Here is an 11,030-nt window from a genome sequence, read left to right on the forward strand (position 1 = left end):
TGCCTGTGAAGTCTGGTGAGTCTGGAGCTCTTGGTGGTTACCTTTGGAAGCTTAGAACCCCCCCCATATCCTCTCTCCCCAGTTCAATAAACAGTTACTTAGCATTATACTACTGGAGTGGACATCAGTCTGTGGGCACCAGAAGAAGGGTGGTTAGTGCTAATGGGTGGGCAGCTGAAGGACATCCCCCTAGACTGACTAGAAATGAAGCGGGCCACCAGCGGCTCCTACGGGGGTGAGCGCTACACTAAATAAGATATGCAGGTAAAAACACAAGACGTTCAAGGGGTTTAAATGCTTACTTGCTGTAACACTATACCCGGCCGTGCGGATGCTTCTGCGCATGCGCGTACGCCTGTCTTCCATTTGTTGGAAACAGGCGCTATTGCACATGCGCGCTCAACGTACGTGTGCGCGGAAACGTGCTAACGTGGCGCGCAGGAAGTGATGCAGCTTCTCTGGATTGATGGCCCTATTTAAACTTGTCAGTCAGATCATTGCTGGATGGTCTTTTAGCTCCTGTGTGTGTGTTCCTGTGCCTCTGCCTGTTCCAGTGTTCTGCTGCCTGACCCGGACCTCCTTGACTACGCCTGACTGCTGCCGCCCCTGACCTCTGCTTGCTCCTCGACTACTCTTCTGCCCGCCGCCGTGTACTTCACTGCCCGATCGGTGTTGACCCTGTCCTGCCTGACCTCATCCTGCTCCAGTTCCTGGTGGTCTTCCCAGCTGCATCTACACCTCCTTCCTGCTTCCTTGGAGACCATCTTTGGACTCACCCGGGCACTGTGCCCTGCACCCTCTGGCACTGGTGCTGCTCTCTGTCCTCTCACTCCCTGTCACCACTCTCAGGGGTGCGGGACAAGAGTGGCAAAGGAGGCCTCCTCCACTACTCGGTTCTCTACCAGGTGCGTGATACCTACAGTGATTCTTTAAAGACAATCTTTTTGATTCTTGAAATGTACCTTGCCCGTCGTTCCGCTTTAATGTTCCTGCCACTCTCGTGTGAAATGACTTCCACTAAAAGGCAGCCAAGAAAAGCCCCTGCTCTGTAATCAGCACAGCGTAACGTTTCTATAATTATATGGAAGATTGGATGAGTGCAGGAACTGCACATATTATTGATGACATTGACGTCAGTGGATGTGTATGCGGGTCCCGCTACTGTACCTTGTTTTGGATGTCTGACGGGTTATCCCCTTGGAGACCTTTGTGAGTCAGTTGACCGTTATTGGTCTTTTACTGTAGGGAATGCTTGCAGAACCAGCCATGTTGTTCTGCTCTGTGGATAGATATTAGGGATGCACCGATACCGGTACTTTGGTACCGAGTACTGTACCGATATTTTTTTCGCCAATATCAAATACCGAGTACTTAAAGTCCCATTCAGGAAGCCAGTCGGCGTGTAATGACTCGCCACCTGGCTTCCTGATTAGCCGGGCAGCGTGTAAAGACACGATTAACAAGGAAGCCGTCCCCCATGCTTCTCATCACTGTGTGACGAGAGAGAATGGAGCCAGCTTGCTGGCCTATCATGGAAGCCGGGCACCGTCTAATGACGCGACGCCCTGCTTCCTGATTGGCCAGGAAGCCAGCTCCATGCTCCCTCGTCATGAGATGACGAGGGAGCATGAAGCCAGCTTCCCGACCAAACAGAAAGCCGGGGCGCTGCGTCATTACACGCTGCCCGGCTTCCTGATTGGCCGTGATGTCGGCTCCATTCTCTCTCGTCATCTCATGACGAGGGAGCATGGAGCTGGCTTCCTGGCCAATCAGGAAGCAGGGCGTCGCGTCATTAGACGGTGCCCGGCTTCCATGATAGGCCAGCAAGCTGGCTCCATGCTCTCTCGTCACGCAGTGATGGGAAGCATGGGACGGCTTCCTTGTTAATCGGGAAGCCGGGTGGCGAGTATCGGTATCGGTGCATACCTAGTAGATATAAAAGAGAAGCCTTCCCGAGAGGAGGGGCCATAAGAACCCGAGTCCAGTCCTAATAAAAAATTGTATCATCATACCTCCAAAAAGGGCTTATGAGCATTGTGAAGGACCGCCTGGTACCCCGACTGGGTACCTCCATCAGAAATCAGCTTCTTCTCCGCTGGAACCCGACTTCCAGTGTCCTCAGCCCAAACCTGCCTAATTATTGGACAGAACCAATATATTAGGACAGAAAGCTAAACCCCTCAATCATCAGACAACATCAATGTTGAGGTGGAAACCAAGAACTGCTTTATTGAAGAAAGCGCACAGAGTTTATACCTCACACCATCAGATAGGAGTGCAGTGTGTGGGCTGTGTGTGATCTCAGGTGGGCTTAACTAGAAATCACAGGGCCCCATACAAAATTTTGCTATGGGGCCCTGTGATTTCTAGTTACGCCCCTGCCCTTAACTCAAACATCGAGCCCATCCCTACTTCTGGCAACTTGTTCCTACATTTATGGGTTCTTGGCAACTTCAAAGTTTTCTGAAAATGGTTTGCACCATAGATGTAGGTATCTGTGTGCCGCAGTACAAACAAGGATGCTGTCAGGCGGTGCCGCGGACTCACAGCGTGAGTAAGAACCCACTGGCAGGAAGCGGACCGGAAGATCCAAAGAACGAGGTACAAGAGGGCAATCCAAAGGGGTAGTCAAGTCTAGTCCGGGTCGAGGCCGGCAGCTAAGATTCAAAAGCGGTAGACAGGCCGAGGGGTCGGTAACCAGGAAGTTCAGATGAGAGGTCAGGAAACGACAGCAGGATCCAACAAAGAGGCTAAGTGATCACACCATAGAGGTGGAATAAATCAGCAACAAGGTTTTTATAGCCAGTGGAATCAAGACCACCCCCTGGTCGCCAAGGCAACCAGGAGGCTTCTCTATCCGGGAGCCAATGGCAGGAAGGGAGGGAAGGAAGGTGTGTGCTGGGAACCTCCCCAACCAGGAGGCTTCTCTACCCGGGAGCCAATGGCAGGAAGGGAGGGAAGGAAGGTGTGTGCTGGGAACCTCCCCAACCAGGAGGCTTCTCTACCCGGGAGCCAATGGCAGGAAGGGAGGGAAGGAAGGGGTGTGCTGGGAACCTCCCCAACCAGGAGGCTTCTCTACCCGGGAGCCAATGGCAGGAAGGGAGGGGAGGAAGGTGTGTGCTGGGAACCTCCCCAACCAGGAGGCTTCTCTACCCGGGAGCCAATGGCAGGAAGGGAGGGGAGGAAGGTGTGTGCTGGGAACCTCCCCAACCAGGAGGCTTCTCTACCCGGGAGCCAATGGCAGGAAGCAAGGTGTGTGCTGGGAACCTCCCCCAGCAAGGCTCACACCTGACAGCCCTGATGGACAGCCCTAACCCTAAGGAGCCCCCATGCCCTACGTCGTACCCGGCGGCCCCCCAGGAGAGGTGACACCCCTGGTTCCCTGACAGATGCGCACCATAAGTGGTTCCATACATATTCATACGCATTTAGGTGGAAAACTATTACGCTCTCTTTCAAAACTAGTTGGACTGGAAAGCCGAGAGATTCCCTCTGGTTCCACTCCCGGGACAGCCATCTTTTTTTTCCACCGTATACAGGAATGATTTAACTGCCGCGGCTAACAAAGTCTCCATTCACAACTCTGAGAGAGCAGCTTTAGGAGCCTGTGGGGTTTTGCTGGAAAATGTTTCCAAGTTTCTCGGTTTATGATGAGATGACCAGTGAAGTAAAGTCTGAACATCTGGGCAGGCAGGACTAATTACCCCCGCACGACAATAATGAGCTTAATCTGCAAAACTGCCTGTTCCTCCGTATATATATATAACATCTGCCCCTGATTAATGTCTCCAGAAGTATGTGATATATGGAGCAAATATTAGGAACACCTCATGCCCAGGAAGAAAAAGAAACGGTGCGGTGTGAACAAAATGGACGCCCCTGCAATAATAATAACGTCTGACGGTGACTAGCCTGCCAAGATCAATGAAGCACGCCATGAATCACCGTTTTAACGGTTTGTGGTTCTGACGGGAAATATTTCCGACAAGAAAAAAAGAACTGTATTTTGTTCTGTTGCGGAGCCGATCTCAGCTTTTGGTTCAGAAGGAGAGAACATCAGGAAACTGTCAGCTAACTAACATCTAATGTTCTAAGCTGGCCTGGCCGAGTTCCCACCATCTCCCCTGTGACTCCATAATAACAAAAACACTTCCTGTTTGGAAAAGTCAAAGGTCACCAGCATGTGCGGCTCGGCTTGGCAGGCTCCATCTGGGACTTTTCAACTCGTACCGTTTGTGTTGCTGACCCGTTTTTTTTTTTAACCTTTGGGTCCGTTAAATGAGAACCACCTTGGGGGCCGGGTTTGTCTTTGGTCATCCAGCAGACTCGTCGGAGAAACGTTTTAATTAAAAAATAAATAAATAAAATAACCAAAACCAACTTTCTATCCTCTGAGTAGGCAGCTTACAGGACATTGGTGCAACTTTAAAGTGTATTTCCACTTTTGCAGTTAAATTTGGGAAAACTGCTCTATATGTTTGTTATGTGTTCCTATTCACGCAGCATACCTGTAGGCGGGGTTCACTCTCAGGATGTCTTGTGTGTTTTCCCCTTTGGGTTGGCTCTGGTAACCCCGTGTATGCAACTCGACGCCAGGCACCCCACGGTCAGGGGCCTCGTGCAAACAACTCCCACACGTGTAGTACTGCGCACACAGGGCCTCATGGCTTCCACCGCCTCTGCGGTCTTCGGCGCTTCCTACCCCGTAGGGAGAAAGGCCACCATGAACGGCACCCTGTGTCGGGCATAGCCCCTTGGCACACCTACCCTCTGCCGGATGGTTACAGCCACGATACCGTCCAACATCACACTCCTGTAGAACCTTCTCAGAGGTTGGAGGGAGAAGAACCAGTCCACACAGATAGTCTTTTCTTGGTTTTACTCAAAAGAATGAACATGGTATGAAGCATACGTTTCATTGGGATGACGGCACATCTCTTGATAGTTGCTTGGTGGTACAGATTAGAGAGAGAGAGGTGCAGCCCAGAGTCTACGACTTACTTCGGCCAGAGGCCCACTGGCAAATATCGTCAGTCTTACAGCTTCTCACTACGCTCCGGAATCCCATCCTTGTCAGTCCTAGCTCGGTGGTTTCCCCCTCCAGGGGAATCTCTATAGTTCTACATAGTCCTAGGCCTGGTCCTGTCCTTCCCATGGACCAGCCTATGTTCTAGAATCAGTCTCACTCCGGAGACTCTGCATACAGTCTTAGACTTCTGCTCTCCTGTACTGTTCTCCTCCTTTCCCCTCTCGGGCGCCCCCTATAAATCAGCTCTCCTGGGACACGGAGTCTCCCCAGGCCAGAGCTACATCTATCTCTAGGGCCCCATGGGGGGCATCTAGTGGCCGTTGGTCGTACTGCACCTACCTACATACCGAAAAATAATAATACAAAAAATTAGGGATGCATTGATACCGATACTAGTATCGGTATCGGTGCCGATCCCGAGTATTTGGGGCGAGAACTCGCCCAAATGCTCCGATGCCCAGCCCAATACTTCCGGTATCAGTAAGCCGGGCAGCACGTCATTGCACGCTGCCCGGCTTCCTGAATGGCCGGGAAGGACCGCTGACATCTTCCGGATTAATGCAGGCCATTGACTTGCATTAGACATGTGGACAACGAGGGATATTCCTTACCTGGAGCTGAGGGAGAGAGAAGTGAGCAGCGACCACCATGGAACCGAGGATCAGGTGAGTATATCTGCTTTATTTTAGGCCACCTGGACAAGACAAGCACCTAACCCTTCCAGCGCCGGGGTCAGCCTCCCTGCAAGGGTTCATTTTCTCAAATTCCCAGACTTCCATTAAATACACCATTGAAAGGTGTTTTGTTATATCTGTGCTAAAAATCCCAGTTGATCCTGCCATAAAACTTCTGGCAGGACTCTTGCCCCAGCTCTCTGTGTAGACTAGAGAACACCTTCCCCCCAAGGTATGATGATGAGCCATATGGAGATCAATTCTACCCAGTTGTCTGTGAAGGTTCTCATTCATCCAGGTCACCAGGGCACATGGTATATCTGTAAATAATAAACCAAGGCGACTGGACTGGCTGTATTTTTCATGAAGACGTTTCGCCGGTCATTTGACCAGCCACCTCAATTCAGAACGGAGACTTTAATTCTGAATTGAGAAAGCCGGTCGGATGCCCAGCGAAACGTCTTCATGAAAAATACAGCCGGTCCAGTCGCCTTGGTTTATTATTTACAGATAATTCTACTAGTTCCCTTGCTTTCTGTATCCCTGTTAAAGGGAACCACTTTACTTCCTGTGCCGGAGACCCAACAGGAAGTTAAGAGAAATATCCCCAACTCAACAATAAAGACCCAACGAAGGATTTAACCGTCCCTCAGTTCTTCCGAAACTAGAAACGAAGACACTTTGGCTCTAGTCGGACTCTAAATAATGCTCTGCTCAGTCCGACGCCTGAGCCCTTGTTTGGCGTCGACCACATCCAGTGTCTGGTGAGGAGCCTCTCCCTGTTAAAGTCAACAAATTACGATTTCACAGCTATTCGTTGTCACCGAAATAACCTAAAATAAACATAAAGAGTTAAACAGGAAGGTAAATACGCTAACACACATTCTTCCCGTCTCTCTGTGTGTACATCAGCCCCTTTGTATACGCACAGCTTGCATCATTCGTAGAGTCAGGTCTATGGAACTACAGGTGAGGCCACACCACGGAGAGGTGCACATAGGCACTGGATACCGACACGCATGCTGCACTCAAGTGGACAGCTACCTATTCATCTTCACCTCCTAAAATATCATTCCTTCCTCTGCGCTGCTAAACAGACTTATTTTGTCACTCTTATTAACACCCTCTCATCCCGACCTCGTCAACTCTTTTCTACTTTTCACTCTCTACTATGCCCTCCACCCCGCCGCCCGCAACTTCTTACTTCCCATCCCCCATACCCTACCCGTCCCCTCACCACCTTCCCCTATTCATGTACCAGACCCCCCATCACACTTGTTACTTTCCTCTTTTGACCCGGTCACCACAGAGGAGGTTACAAAGCTTCTCTCTGACACCCACCTCACCACTTCCCCCCTAGACGCTGTTCCCCCACCACATGCCCCCTAGACCCTGTTCCCTCACCACTACTCCGGTCACCCTCTTGCTCTATCCTACACTCTCTTACTCATATTTTCAGTCTCTCACTCTCTAATGGCATCTTTCCCTCCCCTGTAAAACATGCCCTGGTCACCCCAAAAAACCCTCAATGGACCCTACCGACCTCAACAATCTCAGACTAATCTCCTTACTCCCATTCATCTCCAAACTCCTAGAACGCCTTATCTACAGCCGCCTAAGTCGCCTCCTCGCTGATAACAACCTTCTCGATCCCTTACAGTCCGGCATCCGCCCCCTACACTCCACTGACACCACCCTCCTAAAACTCACTAATGACCTACTAACAGCTAAAACCAATGATCACTACTCCTTACTCTGACCACCCACTACTCCTTACTCTGACCACCCACTACTCCTTACTCTTGCTATTAGACGTTTCTGCTGCTTTTGACACCGTGGACCACCTGCTCCTCCTCTAAACTAGACTCTGCTCTCTCATGGTTCTCCTCCTACCTATACATACTGCACCCTTCTCCTGGCGTGCCAGCAGTAGGCCTTATAGTAATAATGTACTTATTGTTCCACAGCACCTGGATAGCTTGGGGATGCAGCAGAGTGTTGTATTCCAAATGTATTTTGTGTTAACATTCCCCTTGCTTGGACCTTGCAGGACCATCTGTATTTTTCGGCATCCTCCTTGTACTGTTTGCATATAGTAAAGCATTCTCTCTATGTTCGAATGTCCTACATGTAGTGCATCTTGCAAACTTTTGTCCGTATGGCTGAGTAGCAGTCAACATCATTGAAGAAGGCTTGGTCTAAGACCTTGGTTCTCAACTGGTGGGTCGTGACCCAAAAGTGGGTCGCGACCCCATGTTTAGTGGGTCGCCTCATGCCTTACACCTCCCCATAAGCACTATCAGCTCTTGTTTTGGTCGCCTGTACTGAGAAGGGATGTCCTTGAACTGGAGAGAGTCCAGCGGAGGGCAACCAAACTAGTTAGGGGAATGTGTGTCAGCTTGAGGTGGGCTGGAGGTATGGTCACAAGGGAGCTCCATCCATAAGTGCATTGCTTATAGCTCCCTTACGTGACCGTAGTGACATCACATTGTGGCTCCCGGCACCTCTACAGGGAGTGCAAGGGAGCTTTACAAGCAATATACTTATACATAGATGGAGCTCCGTCACAGCACAGCAGCCCACACTGAACCCCTAAAAAAATTTTGGGAGTGTGTGTGTGTGTGTGTGTGAGAAAGACTGGCCGGGAGCTATGGAAAGAAGTGAAATAAGCAAAAGGCCTACATGACAAGGGTGGGAAGGGGAACTAGGAGAGAAAAGGGTTAAAGAAAGATGAGAAGCTGGCTAGAGGAGGGATACTCACGGGATTGGACGGGATTTCCAGGAGGGGCTTCGGAGAGTATCCGGGAAGGAGGAGTTCCAGGAGCCAGCGTGACCAGGAGAAGGAACAGGACTAGGGTATGGTTTTAGTGGTGTCGAAATTTGTTGCCGCATTATGGCGGTTTGGATCCTTGAAGGCATTTGTCCGGGTTGGATAATTTGACGGGGGGGACCCATCGGTGGTGTGGGCGGCCTTCTGTGGTGGTCAAACGTAATGACCTGGTAATAGGGACCACGGTGGGTCTGCTGGCAATTTAATTAAGTCCCCGAGGCGGTGTATGGTGGCTGGGGGCATTCCGGTTTTAGAATGGTGCCCGCAGACACCGGTCCGATTTTGGATAGTTATAGTGCCTTCAAGGACCTTGAAACCAAACAATTCCTACCGTACGGTTACTTGGTTATCGTTGTTTTGTTGTTATTTATAAAGTTTTGTAATAAAAGGCTGCTGTGGCCATTTATACTCCAGCCCTGGTGTAGTGTTTATTAATTGGGGGTGAGGGGATGGGGAATTGAAGGTAAAGGGGGTGGTTGGCAGGTAAAGGAGGACCTCTGAGCTACCTTAGTCATGTCTCTGAGTGTATGAGAGTGTGCCTGTGGTTGTGTGTGTCTGTCAGTGTTTTAATCGCAAACTACCGCACAATCACGCCTACTGTTCGAGGTGCGTTGCGTTGCAATTCATTCGAATGGCACCCCAAACACACCTCCTGCCCACGGTTTGACCTCTTGCACCGGGACACACGCGGTACTGCGATGTTGTGCGTTCTCGTGCGGTGCGATTGGGTCGTGACTTAATGACCGAGGACAAATGTGGGTCCTGAGGTTGTACTAGGGTTGCCACTTTTTCTTCCAGTGAAACCCGAACACTCTAGCGCCAATTTTTTTTGGGGGGGAGAATATATAGGAGAGAGCAAGAAGAGACAGCCAGCCTGGTGGCCTATGTGGCTCTCAGGTGGGCTGTGCGCCTCTCATGTGTTTCTGTGTGCCTCGCAGGTGTACTGTGTGCCTCTCAGGTGTACTGTGTGCCTCTCAGGTGTACTGCGGGCCTCTTAGGTGGGCTGTGCGCCTCTCAGATGTACTGTGTGCCTCTCAGGTGTACTGTGTGCCTCTCAGGTGTACTGTGTGCCTCTCAGGTGTACTGTGTGCCTCTCAGGTGGGCTGTGCGCCTCTCAGGTGTACTGTGTGCCTCTCAGGTGTACTGTGCGCACTGTCAGGTGGGCTGTCTGGGATATGGTGTCTCACCAGGTGACCACAGGCGGGCAGCACGGTGTCAGGGAGGAGGAGAAGGTGATGTGCAGACAGCCTGTGCCCGTTTGCAGGCACCCACAGCTCAGAGGAGGTTTCAGGCAGATGCAGCTACCCGAGATCGCGCTTGCCAGGGACCTCAGCAGCCGCATCTGTCATAAAATTTAAAGTGCTGGTGTTGGCACTGAATGTCTTGTGTCCGGGTGCCCAATGGCTGGAGACCCGAACACAAGGCTTCAAAACCGGACTGTCCGGGTGAAAACCGGACAGGTGGCAACCCTAGGTTGTACAGGTTGAGAACCGCCGGTCTAAGATACAGTGTAAGCGGCTCCTTTGTGCGGCGTCCCATTCTTGCCTGGAAATAACAGGGAAGGGTAACAGATGTAATAAATGTAGAGAGAAAGAAACGTCTCTGTGTAATCACTTTTGTGCGCACGAAGAGTCGGACAATGTGTCTCTCTGTAAAACACACACAAGGAAAGAAACAAAAGAAGTCCTTTGGGGGTGGGGATGAGGAGGTTGAAATAAAGTCCATATGTTGTTTTACTGTGCAATTTGTCTAATGAGACCAGTGCTGAGGCCAAGAAAGGTTCATGAGCACATCTGCAGACACTGTGACAGTGTAGCTGGAAAATATGGGCAGCTGGAGACTAGAAGTCGTAGGCTGATATATATCCACTTGGGCTTCCAGCTGCCATTTTTGTAATAGTCAAAGAGGGGGAGGGCGTCATGCTGAACCAGAAAAGAGGTGCACACTGTGGATTGCAATTACAAAGATGTGTTTGAGTCCTCCTGGTTAAAGCATGGTGGGTTTTGGACCAACACAAATAACCCGTATATATATACTGTATCTATGCGCAATCATTTTGGAATTTGGGTACACTTAGAAATTAGAGACAGGCCAAGGGCTAGGTAATTACAGCGCAAGGATTGACCTCTGCTGCCAGCGTGCTTTAAAGGAGAAATATGGGGTCAGTGTTTTTCCCCATAGTTCTCCTCAGGGTAACGGGAGGACACAGACTAGCGTCCTCCCGTCACCCTAAGCTCAGTATATAAGGAGCTATATACTGAGCTTAGGGTATAATGAGACGCCGCAGCTGAAGCGGATCCTGACAATTGTGTCTGGATCAGCCCAGCTGCGTGAGTGACAGCTGGCTCCTCCTATCTAGAGGCAGAGCCAGCTGTACCCGCCCCCTCCCCCGTCCGTTCCGCCAGTCAGCGCTGGCGGATCGGAGCGGGGAGAGGGGAATCCAGCCCCTCCCCTGTCACGGCAGAGAGCCGTGACAGGATCGAGAGGTGAGCGAACG

Source organism: Nanorana parkeri, unplaced genomic scaffold, assembly GCF_000935625.1.
Source record: "Nanorana parkeri isolate BGI_ZX_2015 unplaced genomic scaffold, ASM93562v1 scaffold1461, whole genome shotgun sequence".
NCBI classification, from domain to species: Eukaryota; Metazoa; Chordata; class Amphibia; order Anura; family Dicroglossidae; genus Nanorana; species Nanorana parkeri.